The following is a 20,878-nucleotide window of genomic DNA, read 5'->3' on the forward strand; positions in this document are numbered from 1 at the left end:
CTTCCATTGTTTTCAAAATTCCGCTGACGTTTAAAAATGCTTCAGAACTCTTCCATTGTTCTCGGAATTCCGCTGACGTTTAATAATGCTTCGCAACTCTTTCATTGTTCTCGGAATTCCGCTGACGTTTCAATATGCTTCGGAACTCTTCCATTGTTCTCGGAATTCTGCTGAAGTTTAAAAATGCTTCGGAACCCTTCCATTGTTCTCAGAATTCCGCTGACGTATAAAAATGCTTCGGTACTCTTCCATTGTTCTCGGAATTCCGCTGACATATAAAAATGCTTCGGAAATCTGGCATTGTTCTCGGCATTCCGCTGACGTTTAAAAATGCTTCGGAACTCTTCAATTGTTCTCGGAATTCTGCTGAACTGTTAAAATGCTTTGGAACTCTTCCATTGCTCTCGGAATTCGGGTGAAGTTTAAAAATGCTTCGGAACTCTTCCATTGTTCTCGGAATTCCGCTGACGTTTAATAATGCTTCGCAACTCTTTCATTGTTCTCGGAATTCCGCTGACGTTTAAAAATGCTTCGGAACTCTTCCATTGTTCTCGAAATTCCGTTGAAGTTTAAAAATGCTTCGAAACGCTTCCATTGTTCTCGGAATTCTGCTGAAGTTTAAAAATGCTTCGGAACTCTTCCATTGTTCTTAGAATTCCGCTGACGTTTAAAAATGCTTCGGAAATCTTGCATTGTTCTCGGCATTCCGCTGACGTTTAAAAATGCTTCGGAACTCTTCAATTGTTGTCGGAATTCTGCTGTACTTTTAAAATGCTTTGGAACTCTTCCATTGCTCTCGGAATTCCGATGACAATTAAAAATGCTTCGGTACTCTTCCATTGTTCTCGGAATTCCGCTGACGTTTAAAAATGCTTCGGAACTCTTCCATTGTTCTCGGAATTCCGATGACAATTAAAAATGCTTCGGTACTCTTCCATTGTTCTCGGAATTCCGCTGACGTTTAAAAATGCTTCGGAACTCTTCCATTGTTCTCGGATTTCCGCTGTAGTTTAAAAATGCTTCGGAACTCTTCCATTGGTCTAGGAATTCTGCTGAAGTCTAAAAATTCATCTGAACTCTTCCATTATTCTCGGAATTCGTGTGAATTTTAACAATGCTTCGGAACTCTTCTATTGTTCTCGGAATTCCGCTGAAGTTTAAAAATGCTTAAAATCTCTTACATTGTTCTAGGAATTCCGCTGAAGTTTAAAAATGCTTCGGAACTCTTCCATTGTTCTCGGAATTCTGCTGAAGTTTATAAATGCTTCAGAACTCTTCCATTGTTCTCAGAATTCCGCTGACGTTTAAAAATGCTTCGGAAATCTTCCATTGTTTTCAAAATTCCGCTGACGTTTAAAAATGCTTCAGAACTATTCCATTGTTCTCGGAATTCCGCTGACGTTTAAAAATGCTTCACAACTCTTCCATTGTTCTCGGAATTCCGCTGACGTTTAATAATGCTTCGCAACTCTTTCATTGTTCTCGGAATTCCGCTGACATTTAAAAATGCTTCGTAACTCTTCCATTGTTCTCGGAATTCTGCTGAAGTTTAAAAATGCTTCGTAACTCTTCCATTGTTCTCAGAATTCCGCTGACGTTTAAAAATGCTTCGGAAATCTTCCATTGTTTTCAATATTCCGCTGACGTTTAAAAATGCTTCAGAACTCTTCCATTGTTCTCGGAATTCCGCTGACGTTTAAAAATGCTTTGGAACTCTTCCATTGTTCTCGGAATTCCGCTGAAGTTTAAAAATGCTTCGGAACTCTTCCATTGTTCTCAGAATTCCGCTGACTTTTAAAAATACTTCGGAACTCTTCCATTGTTCTCCAAATTCCGCTGAAGTTTAAAAATGCTTCGGAACTCTTCCATTGTTCTCGGAATTCCGCTGACATTTAAAAATGCTTCACAACTCTTCCATTGTTCCCGGAATTCCGCTGACTTTTAAAAATGCTTCGGAACTCTTTCATTGTTCTCAGAATTCGGGTGAAGTTTAAAAATGCTTCGGAACTCTTCTACTGTTCTCGGAATTCCGCTGAAGTTTAAAAATGCTTAAAATCTCTTCCATTGTTCTCGGAATTCTGCTGACATATAAAAATGCTTCGGAAATCTTCCATTGTTCTCGGAATTCCGCTGACATATAAAAATGCTTCGGAAATCTTGCATTGCTCTCGGCATTCCGCTGACGTTTAAAAATGCTTCGGAACTCTTCCATTGATCTCGGAATTCTGCTGACGTTTAAAAATGCTTCAGAACTCTTCCATTGTTCTTGGAATTCTGCTGAAGTTTTAAAATGCTTCGGAACTCTTCCATTGTTCTCGGAATTCTGCTGACGTTTAAAAATGCTTCGGAGCTCTTCCATTGTTCTCGGAATTCCGCTGACATATAAAAATGCTTCGGAAATCTTCCATTGTTTTCAAAATTCCGCTGACGTTTAAAAATGCTTCAGAACTCTTCCATTGTTCTCGGAATTCCGCTGACGTTTAATAATGCTTCGCAACTCTTTCATTGTTCTCGGAATTCCGCTGACGTTTCAATATGCTTCGGAACTCTTCCATTGTTCTCGAAATTCCGTTGAAGTTTAAAAATGCTTCCAAACTCTTCCATTGTTCTCGGAATTCTGCTGAAGTTTAAAAATGCTTCGGAACTCTTCCATTGTTCTCAGAATTCCGCTGACGTATAAAAATGCTTCGGTACTCTTCCATTGTTCTCGGAATTCCGCTGACATATAAAAATGCTTCGGAAATCTGGCATTGTTCTCGGCATTCCGCTGACGATTAAAAATGCTTCGGAACTCTTCAATTGTTCTCGGAATTCTGCTGAACTGTTAAAATGCTTTGGAACTCTTCCATTGCTCTCGGAATTCGGGTGAAGTTTAAAAATGCTTCGGAACTCTTCTATTGTTCTCGGAATTCCGCTGAAGTTTAAAAATGCTTCGGAACCCTTCCATTGTTCTCGGAATTCTGCTGAAGTTTAAAAATGCTTCGGAACTCTTCCATTGTTCTCAGAATTCCGCTGACGTTTATAAATGCTTCGGAAATCTTCCATTGTTTTCAAAATTCCGCTGACGCTTAAAAATGCTTCAGAACTCTTCCATTGTTCTCGGAATTCCGCTGACGTTTAATAATGCTTCGCAACTCTTTCATTGTTCTCGGAATTCCACTGACGTTTAAAAATGCTTCGGCACTCATCCATTGTTCTCGGAATTCCGTTGAAGTTTAAAAATGCTTCGAAACTCTTCCATTGTTCTCGGAATTCTGCTGAAGTTTAAAGATGCTTCAGAAATCTTCCATTGTTCTCGGAATTCCGCTGACGTTTAATAATGCTTCGCAACTCTTTCATTGTTCTCGGAATTCCGCTGACATTTAAAAATGCTTCGGAACTCTTCCATTGTTCTCGGAATTCTGCTGAAGTTTAAAAATGCTTCGTAACTCTTCCATTGTTCTCAGAATTCCGCTGACGTTTAAAAATGCTTCGGAAATCTTCCATTGTTTTCAATATTCCGCTGACGTTTAAAAATGCTTCAGAACTCTTCCATTGTTCTCGGAATTCCGCTGACGTTTAAAAATGCTTTGGAACTCTTCCATTGTTCTCGGAATTCCGCTGAAGTTTAAAAATGCTTCGGAACTCTTCCATTGTTCTCAGAATTCCGCTGACTTTTAAAAATACTTCGGAACTCTTCCATTGTTCTCCAAATTCCGCTGAAGTTTAAAAATGCTTCGGAACTCTTCCATTGTTCTCGGAATTCCGCTGACGTTTAAAAATGCTTCACAACTCTTCCATTGTTCCCGGAATTCCGCTGACTTTTAAAAATGCTTCGGAACTCTTTCATTGTTCTCAGAATTTGGGTGAAGTTTAAAAATGCTTCGGAACTCTTCTACTGTTCTCGGAATTCCGCTGAAGTTTAAAAATGCTTAAAATCTCTTCCATTGTTCTCGGAATTCTGCTGACATATAAAAATGCTTCGGAAATCTTGCATTGTTCTCGGCATTCCGCTGACATTTAAAAATGCTTCGGTACTCTTCCATTGTTCTCGGAATTCCGCTGACATATAAAAATGCTTCGGAAATCTTGCATTGTTCTCGGCATTCCGCTGACGTTTAAAAATGCTTCGGAACTCTTCAATTGTTCTCGGAATTCTGCTGAACTTTTAAAATGCTTTGGAACTCTTCCATTGCTCTTGGAATTCTGCTGAAGTTTAAAAATGCTTCGGAACTCTTCCATTGTTCTCAGAATTCCGCTGACGTTTAAAAATGCTTCGGAAATCTTCCATTGTTTTCAAAATTCCGCTGACGCTTAAAAATGCTTCAGAACTCTTCCATTTTTCTCGGAATTCCGCTGACGTTTAAAAATGCTTCGGAACTCTTCCATTGTTCTCGGAATTCTGCTGACGTTTAAAAATGCTTCGGAACTCTTCCATTGTTCTCGGAATTCTGCTGACGTTTAAAAATGCTTCGGAACTCTTCCATTGTTCTCGGAATTCTGCTGACGTTTAAAAATGCTTCGGAACTCTTCCATTGTTCTCGGAATTCTGCTGACGTTTAAAAATGCTTCGGAACTCTTCCATTGTTCTCGGAATTCTGCTGACGTTTAAAAATGCTTCGGTACTCTTCCATTGTTCTCGGAATTCCGCTGACATATAAAAATGCTTCGGAAATCTTGCATTGTTCTTGGCATTCCGCTGACGTTTAAAAATGCTTCGGAACTCTTCCATTGTTCTCAGAATTCCGTTGAAGTTTAAAAATGCTTCGAAACTCTTCCATTGTTCTCGGAATTCTGCTGAAGTTTAAAAATGCTTCGGAACTCTTCCATTGTTCTTGGTATTCCGCTGACATATAAAAATGCTTCGGAAATCTTGCATTGTTCTCGGCATTCCGCTGACGTTTAAAAATGCTTCGGAACTCTTCAATTGTTCTCGGAATTCTGTTGAACTTTTAAAATGCTTTGGAACTCTTCCATTGCTTTCGGAATTCTGCTGAAGTTTAAAAATGCTTCAGAACTCTTACATTCTTCTCGGAATTCCGCTGACGTTTAAAAATGCTTCGGTACTCTTCCATTGTTCTCGGAATTCCGCTGACATATAAAAATGCTTCGGAAATCTTGCATGGTTCTCGGCATTCCGCTGACGTTTAAAAATGCTTCGGAACTCTTCAATTGTTCTCGGAATTCTGCTGAACTTTTAAAATGCTTTGGAACTCTTCCATTGCTCTCGGAATTCTGCTGAAGTTTAAAAATGCTTCAGTACTGTTACATTCTTCTCGGAATTCTGCTGACGTTTAAAAATGCTTCGGAACTCTTCCATTGTTCTCAGAATTCCGCTGACGTTTAAAAATGCGTTGGAACTCTTCCATTGTTCTCGGAATTCCGCTGAAGTTTAAAAATGCTTCGGAACCCTTACATTGTTCTCAGAATTCTGCTGACGTTTAAAAATGCTTCGGAACTCTTCCATTGTTCTCGGAATTCTGCTGACGTTTAAAAATGCTTCGGAACTCTTCCATTGTTCTCGGAATTCCGCTGACGTTTAAAAATGCTTCACAACTCTTCCATTGTTCTCGGAATTCCGCTGACTTTTAAAAATACTTCGGAACTCTTCCATTGTTCTCCAAATTCCGCTGAAGTTTAAAAATGCTTCGGAACCCTTCCATTGTTCTCGGAATTCTGCTGACGTTTAAAAATGCTTCGGAACTCTTCCATTGTTCTCGGAATTCTGCTGACGTTTAAAAATGCTTCGGTACTCTTCCATTGTTCTCGGAATTCCGCTGACATATAAAAATGCTTCGGAAATCTTGCATTGTTCTCGGCATTCCGCTGACGTTTAAAAATGCTTCGGAACTCTTCCATTGTTCTCAGAATTCCGCTGACATTTAAAAATGCTTCGGAAATCTTCCATTGTTTTCAAAATTCCGCTGAAGTTTAAAAATGCTTCGGAACTCTTCCATTGTTCTCGGAATTCCGCTGACGTTTAAAAATGCTTCACAACTCTTCCATTGTTCCCGGAATTCCGCTGACTTTTAAAAATGCTTCGGAACTCTTTCATTGTTCTCAGAATTCGGGTGAAGTTTAAAAATGCTCCGGAACTCTTCTACTGTTCTCGGAATTCCGCTGAAGTTTAAAAATGCTTAAAATCTCTTCCATTGTTCTCGGAATTCTGCTGACATATAAAAATGCTTCGGAAATCTTGCATTGTTCTCGGCATTCCGCTGACATTTAAAAATGCTTCGGTACTCTTCCATTGTTCTCGGAATTCCGCTGACATATAAAAATGCTTCGGAAATCTTGCATTGTTCTCGGCATTCCGCTGACGTTTAAAAATGCTTCGGAACTCTTCAATTGTTCTCGGAATTCTGCTGAACTTTTAAAATGCTTTGGAACTCTTCCATTGCTCTTGGAATTCTGCTGAAGTTTAAAAATGCTTCGGAACTCTTCCATTGTTCTCGGAATTCTGCTGAAGTTTAAAAATGCTTAGGAACTCTTCCATTGTTCTCAGAATTCCGCTGACGTTTAAAAATGCTTCGGAAATCTTCCATTGTTCTCGTAATTCTGCTGAAGTTTAAAAATGCTTAGGAACTCTTCCATTGTTCTCAGAATTCCGCTGACGTTTAAAAATGCTTCGGAAATCTTCCATTGTTCTCGGAATTCTGCTGAAGTTTAAAAATGCTTAGGAACTCTTCCATTGTTCTCAGAATTCCGCTGACGTTTAAAAATGCTTCACAACTCTTCCATTGTTCTCGGATTTCCGCTGACTTTTAAAAATGCTTCGGAACTCTTCCATTGTTCTCCAAATTCCGCTGAATTTTAAAAATGCTTCGGAACCCTTCCATTGTTCTCGGAATTCTGCTGAAGTTTAAAAATGCTTCGGAACTCTTCCATTGTTCTCAGAATTCCGCTGACGTTTATAAATGCTTCGGAAATCTTCCATTGTTTTCAAAATTCCGCTGGCGCTTAAAAATGCTTCAGAACTCTTCCATTGTTCTCGGAATTCCGCTGACGTTTAATAATGCTTCGCAACTCTTTCATTGTTCTCGGAATTCCGCTGACGTTTAAAAATGCTTCGGCACTCATCCATTGTTCTCGGAATTCCGTTGAAGTTTAAAAATGCTTCGAAACTCTTCCATTGTTCTCGGAATTCTGCTGAAGTTTAAAGATGCTTCAGAAATCTTCCATTGTTCTCGGAATTCCGCTGACGTTTAATAATGCTTCGCAACTCTTTCATTGTTCTCGGAATTCCGCTGACATTTAAAAATGCTTCGGAACTCTTCCATTGTTCTCAGAATTCTGCTGAAGTTTAAAAATGCTTCGTAACTCTTCCATTGTTCTCAGAATTCCGCTGACGTTTAAAAATGCTTCGGAAATCTTCCATTGTTTTCAATATTCCGCTGACGTTGAAAAATGCTTCAGAACTCTTCCATTGTTCTCGGAATTCCGCTGACGTTTAAAAATGCTTTGGAACTCTTCGATTGTTCTCGGAATTCCGCTGAAGTTTAAAAATGCTTCGGAACTCTTCCATTGTTCTCAGAATTCCGCTGACTTTTAAAAATACTTCGGAACTCTTCCATTGTTCTCCAAATTCCGCTGAAGTTTAAAAATGCTTCGGAACTCTTCCATTGTTCTCGGAATTCCGCTGACGTTTAAAAATGCTTCACAACTCTTCCATTGTTCCCGGAATTCCGCTGACTTTTAAAAATGCTTCGGAACTCTTTCATTGTTCTCAGAATTCAGGTGAAGTTTAAAAATGCTTCGGAACTCTACTACTGTTCTCGGAATTCCGCTGAAGTTTAAAAATGCTTAAAATCTCTTCCATTGTTCTCGGAATTCTGCTGACATATAAAAATGCTTCGGAAATCTTCCATTGTTCTCGGAATTCCGCTGACATATAAAAATGCTTCGGAAATCTTGCATTGCTCTCGGCATTCCGCTGACGTTTAAAAATGCTTCGGAACTCTTCCATTGATCTCGGAATTCTGCTGACGTTTAAAAATACTTCAGAACTCTTCCATTGTTCTTGGAATTCTGCTGAAGTTTTAAAATGCTTCGGAACTCTTCCATTGTTCTCGGAATTCTGCTGACGTTTAAAAATGCTTCGGAGCTCTTCCATTGTTCTCGGAATTCCGCTGACATATAAAAATGCTTCGGAAATCTTCCATTGTTTTCAAAATTCCGCTGACGTTTAAAAATGCTTCAGAACTCTTCCATTGTTCTCGGAATTCCGCTGACGTTTAATAATGCTTCGCAACTCTTTCATTGTTCTCGGAATTCCGCTGACGTTTCAATATGCTTCGGAACTCTTCCATTGTTCTCGGAATTCTGCTGAAGTTTAAAAATGCTTCGGAACCCTTCCATTGTTCTCAGAATTCCGCTGACGTATAAAAATGCTTCGGTACTCTTCCATTGTTCTCGGAATTCCGCTGACATATAAAAATGCTTCGGAAATCTGGCATTGTTCTCGGCATTCCGCTGACGTTTAAAAATGCTTCGGAACTCTTCAATTGTTCTCGGAATTCTGCTGAACTGTTAAAATGCTTTGGAACTCTTCCATTGCTCTCGGAATTCGGGTGAAGTTTAAAAATGCTTCGGAACTCTTCCATTGTTCTCGGAATTCCGCTGACGTTTAATAATGCTTCGCAACTCTTTCATTGTTCTCGGAATTCCGCTGACGTTTAAAAATGCTTCGGAACTCTTCCATTGTTCTCGAAATTCCGTTGAAGTTTAAAAATGCTTCGAAACGCTTCCATTGTTCTCGGAATTCTGCTGAAGTTTAAAAATGCTTCGGAACTCTTCCATTGTTCTTAGAATTCCGCTGACGTTTAAAAATGCTTCGGAAATCTTGCATTGTTCTCGGCATTCCGCTGACGTTTAAAAATGCTTCGGAACTCTTCAATTGTTGTCGGAATTCTGCTGTACTTTTAAAATGCTTTGGAACTCTTCCATTGCTCTCGGAATTCCGATGACAATTAAAAATGCTTCGGTACTCTTCCATTGTTCTCGGAATTCCGCTGACGTTTAAAAATGCTTCGGAACTCTTCCATTGTTCTCGGAATTCCGATGACAATTAAAAATGCTTCGGTACTCTTCCATTGTTCTCGGAATTCCGCTGACGTTTAAAAATGCTTCGGAACTCTTCCATTGTTCTCGGATTTCCGCTGTAGTTTAAAAATGCTTCGGAACTCTTCCATTGGTCTAGGAATTCTGCTGAAGTCTAAAAATTCATCTGAACTCTTCCATTATTCTCGGAATTCGTGTGAATTTTAACAATGCTTCGGAACTCTTCTATTGTTCTCGGAATTCCGCTGAAGTTTAAAAATGCTTAAAATCTCTTACATTGTTCTAGGAATTCCGCTGAAGTTTAAAAATGCTTCGGAACTCTTCCATTGTTCTCGGAATTCTGCTGAAGTTTATAAATGCTTCAGAACTCTTCCATTGTTCTCAGAATTCCGCTGACGTTTAAAAATGCTTCGGAAATCTTCCATTGTTTTCAAAATTCCGCTGACGTTTAAAAATGCTTCAGAACTATTCCATTGTTCTCGGAATTCCGCTGACGTTTAAAAATGCTTCACAACTCTTCCATTGTTCTCGGAATTCCGCTGACGTTTAATAATGCTTCGCAACTCTTTCATTGTTCTCGGAATTCCGCTGACATTTAAAAATGCTTCGTAACTCTTCCATTGTTCTCGGAATTCTGCTGAAGTTTAAAAATGCTTCGTAACTCTTCCATTGTTCTCAGAATTCCGCTGACGTTTAAAAATGCTTCGGAAATCTTCCATTGTTTTCAATATTCCGCTGACGTTTAAAAATGCTTCAGAACTCTTCCATTGTTCTCGGAATTCCGCTGACGTTTAAAAATGCTTTGGAACTCTTCCATTGTTCTCGGAATTCCGCTGAAGTTTAAAAATGCTTCGGAACTCTTCCATTGTTCTCAGAATTCCGCTGACTTTTAAAAATACTTCGGAACTCTTCCATTGTTCTCCAAATTCCGCTGAAGTTTAAAAATGCTTCGGAACTCTTCCATTGTTCTCGGAATTCCGCTGACATTTAAAAATGCTTCACAACTCTTCCATTGTTCCCGGAATTCCGCTGACTTTTAAAAATGCTTCGGAACTCTTTCATTGTTCTCAGAATTCGGGTGAAGTTTAAAAATGCTTCGGAACTCTTCTACTGTTCTCGGAATTCCGCTGAAGTTTAAAAATGCTTAAAATCTCTTCCATTGTTCTCGGAATTCTGCTGACATATAAAAATGCTTCGGAAATCTTCCATTGTTCTCGGAATTCCGCTGACATATAAAAATGCTTCGGAAATCTTGCATTGCTCTCGGCATTCCGCTGACGTTTAAAAATGCTTCGGAACTCTTCCATTGATCTCGGAATTCTGCTGACGTTTAAAAATGCTTCAGAACTCTTCCATTGTTCTTGGAATTCTGCTGAAGTTTTAAAATGCTTCGGAACTCTTCCATTGTTCTCGGAATTCTGCTGACGTTTAAAAATGCTTCGGAGCTCTTCCATTGTTCTCGGAATTCCGCTGACATATAAAAATGCTTCGGAAATCTTCCATTGTTTTCAAAATTCCGCTGACGTTTAAAAATGCTTCAGAACTCTTCCATTGTTCTCGGAATTCCGCTGACGTTTAATAATGCTTCGCAACTCTTTCATTGTTCTCGGAATTCCGCTGACGTTTCAATATGCTTCGGAACTCTTCCATTGTTCTCGAAATTCCGTTGAAGTTTAAAAATGCTTCCAAACTCTTCCATTGTTCTCGGAATTCTGCTGAAGTTTAAAAATGCTTCGGAACTCTTCCATTGTTCTCAGAATTCCGCTGACGTATAAAAATGCTTCGGTACTCTTCCATTGTTCTCGGAATTCCGCTGACATATAAAAATGCTTCGGAAATCTGGCATTGTTCTCGGCATTCCGCTGACGATTAAAAATGCTTCGGAACTCTTCAATTGTTCTCGGAATTCTGCTGAACTGTTAAAATGCTTTGGAACTCTTCCATTGCTCTCGGAATTCGGGTGAAGTTTAAAAATGCTTCGGAACTCTTCTATTGTTCTCGGAATTCCGCTGAAGTTTAAAAATGCTTCGGAACCCTTCCATTGTTCTCGGAATTCTGCTGAAGTTTAAAAATGCTTCGGAACTCTTCCATTGTTCTCAGAATTCCGCTGACGTTTATAAATGCTTCGGAAATCTTCCATTGTTTTCAAAATTCCGCTGACGCTTAAAAATGCTTCAGAACTCTTCCATTGTTCTCGGAATTCCGCTGACGTTTAATAATGCTTCGCAACTCTTTCATTGTTCTCGGAATTCCACTGACGTTTAAAAATGCTTCGGCACTCATCCATTGTTCTCGGAATTCCGTTGAAGTTTAAAAATGCTTCGAAACTCTTCCATTGTTCTCGGAATTCTGCTGAAGTTTAAAGATGCTTCAGAAATCTTCCATTGTTCTCGGAATTCCGCTGACGTTTAATAATGCTTCGCAACTCTTTCATTGTTCTCGGAATTCCGCTGACATTTAAAAATGCTTCGGAACTCTTCCATTGTTCTCGGAATTCTGCTGAAGTTTAAAAATGCTTCGTAACTCTTCCATTGTTCTCAGAATTCCGCTGACATTTAAAAATGCTTCGGAAATCTTCCATTGTTTTCAATATTCCGCTGACGTTTAAAAATGCTTCAGAACTCTTCCATTGTTCTCGGAATTCCGCTGACGTTTAAAAATGCTTTGGAACTCTTCCATTGTTCTCGGAATTCCGCTGAAGTTTAAAAATGCTTCGGAACTCTTCCATTGTTCTCAGAATTCCGCTGACTTTTAAAAATACTTCGGAACTCTTCCATTGTTCTCCAAATTCCGCTGAAGTTTAAAAATGCTTCGGAACTCTTCCATTGTTCTCGGAATTCCGCTGACGTTTAAAAATGCTTCACAACTCTTCCATTGTTCCCGGAATTCCGCTGACTTTTAAAAATGCTTCGGAACTCTTTCATTGTTCTCAGAATTTGGGTGAAGTTTAAAAATGCTTCGGAACTCTTCTACTGTTCTCGGAATTCCGCTGAAGTTTAAAAATGCTTAAAATCTCTTCCATTGTTCTCGGAATTCTGCTGACATATAAAAATGCTTCGGAAATCTTGCATTGTTCTCGGCATTCCGCTGACATTTAAAAATGCTTCGGTACTCTTCCATTGTTCTCGGAATTCCGCTGACATATAAAAATGCTTCGGAAATCTTGCATTGTTCTCGGCATTCCGCTGACGTTTAAAAATGCTTCGGAACTCTTCAATTGTTCTCGGAATTCTGCTGAACTTTTAAAATGCTTTGGAACTCTTCCATTGCTCTTGGAATTCTGCTGAAGTTTAAAAATGCTTCGGAACTCTTCCATTGTTCTCAGAATTCCGCTGACGTTTAAAAATGCTTCGGAAATCTTCCATTGTTTTCAAAATTCCGCTGACGCTTAAAAATGCTTCAGAACTCTTCCATTTTTCTCGGAATTCCGCTGACGTTTAAAAATGCTTCGGAACTCTTCCATTGTTCTCGGAATTCTGCTGACGTTTAAAAATGCTTCGGAACTCTTCCATTGTTCTCGGAATTCTGCTGACGTTTAAAAATGCTTCGGAACTCTTCCATTGTTCTCGGAATTCTGCTGACGTTTAAAAATGCTTCGGAACTCTTCCATTGTTCTCGGAATTCTGCTGACGTTTAAAAATGCTTCGGAACTCTTCCATTGTTCTCGGAATTCTGCTGACGTTTAAAAATGCTTCGGTACTCTTCCATTGTTCTCGGAATTCCGCTGACATATAAAAATGCTTCGGAAATCTTGCATTGTTCTTGGCATTCCGCTGACGTTTAAAAATGCTTCGGAACTCTTCCATTGTTCTCAGAATTCCGTTGAAGTTTAAAAATGCTTCGAAACTCTTCCATTGTTCTCGGAATTCTGCTGAAGTTTAAAAATGCTTCGGAACTCTTCCATTGTTCTTGGTATTCCGCTGACATATAAAAATGCTTCGGAAATCTTGCATTGTTCTCGGCATTCCGCTGACGTTTAAAAATGCTTCGGAACTCTTCAATTGTTCTCGGAATTCTGTTGAACTTTTAAAATGCTTTGGAACTCTTCCATTGCTTTCGGAATTCTGCTGAAGTTTAAAAATGCTTCAGAACTCTTACATTCTTCTCGGAATTCCGCTGACGTTTAAAAATGCTTCGGTACTCTTCCATTGTTCTCGGAATTCCGCTGACATATAAAAATGCTTCGGAAATCTTGCATGGTTCTCGGCATTCCGCTGACGTTTAAAAATGCTTCGGAACTCTTCAATTGTTCTCGGAATTCTGCTGAACTTTTAAAATGCTTTGGAACTCTTCCATTGCTCTCGGAATTCTGCTGAAGTTTAAAAATGCTTCAGTACTGTTACATTCTTCTCGGAATTCTGCTGACGTTTAAAAATGCTTCGGAACTCTTCCATTGTTCTCAGAATTCCGCTGACGTTTAAAAATGCGTTGGAACTCTTCCATTGTTCTCGGAATTCCGCTGAAGTTTAAAAATGCTTCGGAACCCTTACATTGTTCTCAGAATTCTGCTGACGTTTAAAAATGCTTCGGAACTCTTCCATTGTTCTCGGAATTCTGCTGACGTTTAAAAATGCTTCGGAACTCTTCCATTGTTCTCGGAATTCCGCTGACGTTTAAAAATGCTTCACAACTCTTCCATTGTTCTCGGAATTCCGCTGACTTTTAAAAATACTTCGGAACTCTTCCATTGTTCTCCAAATTCCGCTGAAGTTTAAAAATGCTTCGGAACCCTTCCATTGTTCTCGGAATTCTGCTGACGTTTAAAAATGCTTCGGAACTCTTCCATTGTTCTCGGAATTCTGCTGACGTTTAAAAATGCTTCGGTACTCTTCCATTGTTCTCGGAATTCCGCTGACATATAAAAATGCTTCGGAAATCTTGCATTGTTCTCGGCATTCCGCTGACGTTTAAAAATGCTTCGGAACTCTTCCATTGTTCTCAGAATTCCGCTGACATTTAAAAATGCTTCGGAAATCTTCCATTGTTTTCAAAATTCCGCTGAAGTTTAAAAATGCTTCGGAACTCTTCCATTGTTCTCGGAATTCCGCTGACGTTTAAAAATGCTTCACAACTCTTCCATTGTTCCCGGAATTCCGCTGACTTTTAAAAATGCTTCGGAACTCTTTCATTGTTCTCAGAATTCGGGTGAAGTTTAAAAATGCTCCGGAACTCTTCTACTGTTCTCGGAATTCCGCTGAAGTTTAAAAATGCTTAAAATCTCTTCCATTGTTCTCGGAATTCTGCTGACATATAAAAATGCTTCGGAAATCTTGCATTGTTCTCGGCATTCCGCTGACATTTAAAAATGCTTCGGTACTCTTCCATTGTTCTCGGAATTCCGCTGACATATAAAAATGCTTCGGAAATCTTGCATTGTTCTCGGCATTCCGCTGACGTTTAAAAATGCTTCGGAACTCTTCAATTGTTCTCGGAATTCTGCTGAACTTTTAAAATGCTTTGGAACTCTTCCATTGCTCTTGGAATTCTGCTGAAGTTTAAAAATGCTTCGGAACTCTTCCATTGTTCTCGGAATTCTGCTGAAGTTTAAAAATGCTTAGGAACTCTTCCATTGTTCTCAGAATTCCGCTGACGTTTAAAAATGCTTCGGAAATCTTCCATTGTTCTCGTAATTCTGCTGAAGTTTAAAAATGCTTAGGAACTCTTCCATTGTTCTCAGAATTCCGCTGACGTTTAAAAATGCTTCGGAAATCTTCCATTGTTCTCGGAATTCTGCTGAAGTTTAAAAATGCTTAGGAACTCTTCCATTGTTCTCAGAATTCCGCTGACGTTTAAAAATGCTTCACAACTCTTCCATTGTTCTCGGATTTCCGCTGACTTTTAAAAATGCTTCGGAACTCTTCCATTGTTCTCCAAATTCCGCTGAATTTTAAAAATGCTTCGGAACCCTTCCATTGTTCTCGGAATTCTGCTGAAGTTTAAAAATGCTTCGGAACTCTTCCATTGTTCTCAGAATTCCGCTGACGTTTATAAATGCTTCGGAAATCTTCCATTGTTTTCAAAATTCCGCTGGCGCTTAAAAATGCTTCAGAACTCTTCCATTGTTCTCGGAATTCCGCTGACGTTTAATAATGCTTCGCAACTCTTTCATTGTTCTCGGAATTCCGCTGACGTTTAAAAATGCTTCGGCACTCATCCATTGTTCTCGGAATTCCGTTGAAGTTTAAAAATGCTTCGAAACTCTTCCATTGTTCTCGGAATTCTGCTGAAGTTTAAAGATGCTTCAGAAATCTTCCATTGTTCTCGGAATTCCGCTGACGTTTAATAATGCTTCGCAACTCTTTCATTGTTCTCGGAATTCCGCTGACATTTAAAAATGCTTCGGAACTCTTCCATTGTTCTCAGAATTCTGCTGAAGTTTAAAAATGCTTCGTAACTCTTCCATTGTTCTCAGAATTCCGCTGACGTTTAAAAATGCTTCGGAAATCTTCCATTGTTTTCAATATTCCGCTGACGTTGAAAAATGCTTCAGAACTCTTCCATTGTTCTCGGAATTCCGCTGACGTTTAAAAATGCTTTGGAACTCTTCGATTGTTCTCGGAATTCCGCTGAAGTTTAAAAATGCTTCGGAACTCTTCCATTGTTCTCAGAATTCCGCTGACTTTTAAAAATACTTCGGAACTCTTCCATTGTTCTCCAAATTCCGCTGAAGTTTAAAAATGCTTCGGAACTCTTCCATTGTTCTCGGAATTCCGCTGACGTTTAAAAATGCTTCACAACTCTTCCATTGTTCCCGGAATTCCGCTGACTTTTAAAAATGCTTCAGAACTCTTACATTCTTCTCGGAATTCCGCTGACGTTTAAAAATGCTTCGGTACTCTTCCATTGTTCTCGGAATTCCGCTGACATATAAAAATGCTTCGGAAATCTTGCATGGTTCTCGGCATTCCGCTGACGTTTAAAAATGCTTCGGAACTCTTCAATTGTTCTCGGAATTCTGCTGAACTTTTAAAATGCTTTGGAACTCTTCCATTGCTCTCGGAATTCTGCTGAAGTTTAAAAATGCTTCAGTACTGTTACATTCTTCTCGGAATTCTGCTGACGTTTAAAAATGCTTCGGAACTCTTCCATTGTTCTCAGAATTCCGCTGACGTTTAAAAATGCGTTGGAACTCTTCCATTGTTCTCGGAATTCCGCTGAAGTTTAAAAATGCTTCGGAACCCTTACATTGTTCTCAGAATTCTGCTGACGTTTAAAAATGCTTCGGAACTCTTCCATTGTTCTCGGAATTCTGCTGACGTTTAAAAATGCTTCGGAACTCTTCCATTGTTCTCGGAATTCCGCTGACGTTTAAAAATGCTTCACAACTCTTCCATTGTTCTCGGAATTCCGCTGACTTTTAAAAATACTTCGGAACTCTTCCATTGTTCTCCAAATTCCGCTGAAGTTTAAAAATGCTTCGGAACCCTTCCATTGTTCTCGGAATTCTGCTGACGTTTAAAAATGCTTCGGAACTCTTCCATTGTTCTCGGAATTCTGCTGACGTTTAAAAATGCTTCGGTACTCTTCCATTGTTCTCGGAATTCCGCTGACATATAAAAATGCTTCGGAAATCTTGCATTGTTCTCGGCATTCCGCTGACGTTTAAAAATGCTTCGGAACTCTTCCATTGTTCTCAGAATTCCGCTGACATTTAAAAATGCTTCGGAAATCTTCCATTGTTTTCAAAATTCCGCTGAAGTTTAAAAATGCTTCGGAACTCTTCCATTGTTCTCGGAATTCCGCTGACGTTTAAAAATGCTTCACAACTCTTCCATTGTTCCCGGAATTCCGCTGACTTTTAAAAATGCTTCGGAACTCTTTCATTGTTCTCAGAATTCGGGTGAAGTTTAAAAATGCTCCGGAACTCTTCTACTGTTCTCGGAATTCCGCTGAAGTTTAAAAATGCTTAAAATCTCTTCCATTGTTCTCGGAATTCTGCTGACATATAAAAATGCTTCGGAAATCTTGCATTGTTCTCGGCATTCCGCTGACATTTAAAAATGCTTCGGTACTCTTCCATTGTTCTCGGAATTCCGCTGACATATAAAAATGCTTCGGAAATCTTGCATTGTTCTCGGCATTCCGCTGACGTTTAAAAATGCTTCGGAACTCTTCAATTGTTCTCGGAATTCTGCTGAACTTTTAAAATGCTTTGGAACTCTTCCATTGCTCTTGGAATTCTGCTGAAGTTTAAAAATGCTTCGGAACTCTTCCATTGTTCTCGGAATTCTGCTGAAGTTTAAAAATGCTTAGGAACTCTTCCATTGTTCTCAGAATTCCGCTGACGTTTAAAAATGCTTCGGAAATCTTCCATTGTTCTCGTAATTCTGCTGAAGTTTAAAAATGCTTAGGAACTCTTCCATTGTTCTCAGAATTCCGCTGACGTTTAAAAATGCTTCGGAAATCTTCCATTGTTCTCGGAATTCTGCTGAAGTTTAAAAATGCTTAGGAACTCTTCCATTGTTCTCAGAATTCCGCTGACGTTTAAAAATGCTTCACAACTCTTCCATTGTTCTCGGATTTCCGCTGACTTTTAAAAATGCTTCGGAACTCTTCCATTGTTCTCCAAATTCCGCTGAATTTTAAAAATGCTTCGGAACCCTTCCATTGTTCTCGGAATTCTGCTGAAGTTTAAAAATGCTTCGGAACTCTTCCATTGTTCTCAGAATTCCGCTGACGTTTATAAATGCTTCGGAAATCTTCCATTGTTTTCAAAATTCCGCTGGCGCTTAAAAATGCTTCAGAACTCTTCCATTGTTCTCGGAATTCCGCTGACGTTTAATAATGCTTCGCAACTCTTTCATTGTTCTCGGAATTCCGCTGACGTTTAAAAATGCTTCGGCACTCATCCATTGTTCTCGGAATTCCGTTGAAGTTTAAAAATGCTTCGAAACTCTTCCATTGTTCTCGGAATTCTGCTGAAGTTTAAAGATGCTTCAGAAATCTTCCATTGTTCTCGGAATTCCGCTGACGTTTAATAATGCTTCGCAACTCTTTCATTGTTCTCGGAATTCCGCTGACATTTAAAAATGCTTCGGAACTCTTCCATTGTTCTCAGAATTCTGCTGAAGTTTAAAAATGCTTCGTAACTCTTCCATTGTTCTCAGAATTCCGCTGACGTTTAAAAATGCTTCGGAAATCTTCCATTGTTTTCAATATTCCGCTGACGTTGAAAAATGCTTCAGAACTCTTCCATTGTTCTCGGAATTCCGCTGACGTTTAAAAATGCTTTGGAACTCTTCGATTGTTCTCGGAATTCCGCTGAAGTTTAAAAATGCTTCGGAACTCTTCCATTGTTCTCAGAATTCCGCTGACTTTTAAAAATACTTCGGAACTCTTCCATTGTTCTCCAAATTCCGCTGAAGTTTAAAAATGCTTCGGAACTCTTCCATTGTTCTCGGAATTCCGCTGACGTTTAAAAATGCTTCACAACTCTTCCATTGTTCCCGGAATTCCGCTGACTTTTAAAAATGCTTCGGAACTCTTTCATTGTTCTCAGAATTCAGGTGAAGTTTAAAAATGCTTCGGAACTCTACTACTGTTCTCGGAATTCCGCTGAAGTTTAAAAATGCTTAAAATCTCTTCCATTGTTCTCGGAATTCTGCTGACATATAAAAATGCTTCGGAAATCTTCCATTGTTCTCGGAATTCCGCTGACATATAAAAATGCTTCGGAAATCTTGCATTGCTCTCGGCATTCCGCTGACGTTTAAAAATGCTTCGGAACTCTTCCATTGATCTCGGAATTCTGCTGACGTTTAAAAATGCTTCAGAACTCTTCCATTGTTCTTGGAATTCTGCTGAAGTTTTAAAATGCTTCGGAACTCTTCCATTGTTCTCGGAATTCTGCTGACGTTTAAAAATGCTTCGGAGCTCTTCCATTGTTCTCGGAATTCCGCTGACATATAAAAATGCTTCGGAAATCTTCCATTGTTTTCAAAATTCCGCTGACGTTTAAAAATGCTTCAGAACTCTTCCATTGTTCTCGGAATTCCGCTGACGTTTAATAATGCTTCGCAACTCTTTCATTGTTCTCGGAATTCCGCTGACGTTTCAATATGCTTCGGAACTCTTCCATTGTTCTCGAAATTCCGTTGAAGTTTAAAAATGCTTCCAAACTCTTCCATTGTTCTCGAAATTCTGCTGAAGTTTAAAAATGCTTCGGAACTCTTCCATTGTTCTCAGAATTCCGCTGACGTATAAAAATGCTTCGGTACTCTTCCATTGTTCTCGGAATTCCGCTGACATATAAAAATGCTTCGGAAATCTGGCATTGTTCTCGGCATTCCGCTGACGTTTAAAAATGCTTCGGAACTCTTCAATTGTTCTCGGAATTCTGCTGAACTGTTAAAATACTTTGGAACTCTTCCATTGCTCTCGGAATTCGGGTGAAGTTTAAAAATGCTTCGGAACTCTTCTATTGTTCTCGGAATTCCGCTGAAGTTTAAAAATGCTTCGGAACCCTTCCATTGTTCTCGGAATTCTGCTGAAGTTTAAAAATGCTTCGGAACTCTTCCATTGTTCTCAGAATTCCGCTGACGTTTATAAATGCTTCGGAAATCTTCCATTGTTTTCAAAATTCCGCTGACGCTTAAAAATGCTTCAGAACTCTTCCATTGTTCTCGGAATTCCGCTGACGTTTAATAATGCTTCGCAACTCTTTCATTGTTCTCGGAATTCCACTGACGTTTAAAAATGCTTCGGCACTCATCCATTGTTCTCGGAATTCCGTTGAAGTTTAAAAATGCTTCGAAACTCTTCCATTGTTCTCGGAATTCTGCTGAAGTTTAAAGATGCTTCAGAAATCTTCCATTGTTCTCGGAATTCCGCTGACGTTTAATAATGCTTCGCAACTCTTTCATTGTTCTCGGAATTCCGCTGACATTTAAAAATGCTTCGGAACTCTTCCATTGTTCTCGGAATTCTGCTGAAGTTTAAAAATGCTTCGTAACTCTTCCATTGTTTTCAATATTCCGCTGACGTTTAAAAATGCTTCAGAACTCTTCCATTGTTCTCGGAATTCCGCTGACGTTTAAAAATGCTTTGGAACTCTTCCATTGTTCTCGGAATTCCGCTGAAGTTTAAAAATGCTTCGGAACTCTTCCATTGTTCTCAGAATTCCGCTGACTTTTAAAAATACTTCGGAACTCTTCCATTGTTCTCCAAATTCCGCTGAAGTTTAAAAATGCTTCGGAACTCTTCCATTGTTCTCGGAATTCCGCTGACGTTTAAAAATGCTTCACAACTCTTCCATTGTTCCCGGAATTCCGCTGACTTTTAAAAATGCTTCGGAACTCTTTCATTGTTCTCAGAATTCGGGTGAAGTTTAAAAATGCTTCGGAACTCTTCTACTGTACTCGGAATTCCGCTGAAGTTTAAAAATGCTTAAAATCTCTTCCATTGTTCTCGGAATTCTGCTGACATATAAAAATGCTTCGGAAATCTTGCATTGTTCTCGGCATTCCGCTGACATTTAAAAATGCTTCGGTACTCTTCCATTGTTCTCGGAATTCCGCTGACATATAAAAATGCTTCGGAAATCTTGCATTGTTCTCGGCATTCCGCTGACGTTTAAAAATGCTTCGGAACTCTTCCATTGTTCTCAGAATTCCGCTGACATTTAAAAATGCTTCGGAAATCTTCCATTGTTTTCAAAATTCCGCTGAAGTTTAAAAATGCTTCGGAACTCTTCCATTGTTCTCGGAATTCCGCTGACGTTTAAAAATGCTTCACAACTCTTCCATTGTTCCCGGAATTCCGCTGACTTTTAAAAATGCTTCGGAACTCTTTCATTGTTCTCAGAATTCGGGTGAAGTTTAAAAATGCTCCGGAACTCTTC

Source organism: Phyllobates terribilis, unplaced genomic scaffold (assembly GCF_046119375.1).
Source record: "Phyllobates terribilis strain yellow unplaced genomic scaffold, ASM4611937v1 Scaffold_15__1_contigs__length_34870131, whole genome shotgun sequence".
Classification (NCBI taxonomy): Eukaryota; Metazoa; Chordata; class Amphibia; order Anura; family Dendrobatidae; genus Phyllobates; species Phyllobates terribilis.